Source organism: Neopelma chrysocephalum, unplaced genomic scaffold (assembly GCF_003984885.1).
Source record: "Neopelma chrysocephalum unplaced genomic scaffold, ASM398488v2 Primary Assembly neopelma1_169, whole genome shotgun sequence".
Classification (NCBI taxonomy): domain Eukaryota; kingdom Metazoa; phylum Chordata; class Aves; order Passeriformes; family Pipridae; genus Neopelma; species Neopelma chrysocephalum.
Window position 1 is genome coordinate 45,362 of NW_020897831.1, and position 241 is coordinate 45,602.

A 241-nucleotide genomic window follows, 5' to 3' on the forward strand; every position below is an offset into this window, starting at 1 on the left:
GGATGGGGAATGGATGGGGACAGGGACGGTGATGAGGATGGGATGGGATGGGATGGGGAGGAGCTGGGGCTGGGAGGAGGATGGGGCTGGGATGAGGACGCAGACGGGCTGGGATGAGGATGGGAAGGGACTGGGATGAGGATGAGAAGGGGCTGGGATGAGGATGAGAAGGGGCTGGGGCTGGCACTGCAGACGGGCTGGGATGAGGATGGGAAGGGGCTGGGATGAGGATGGGAAGGGG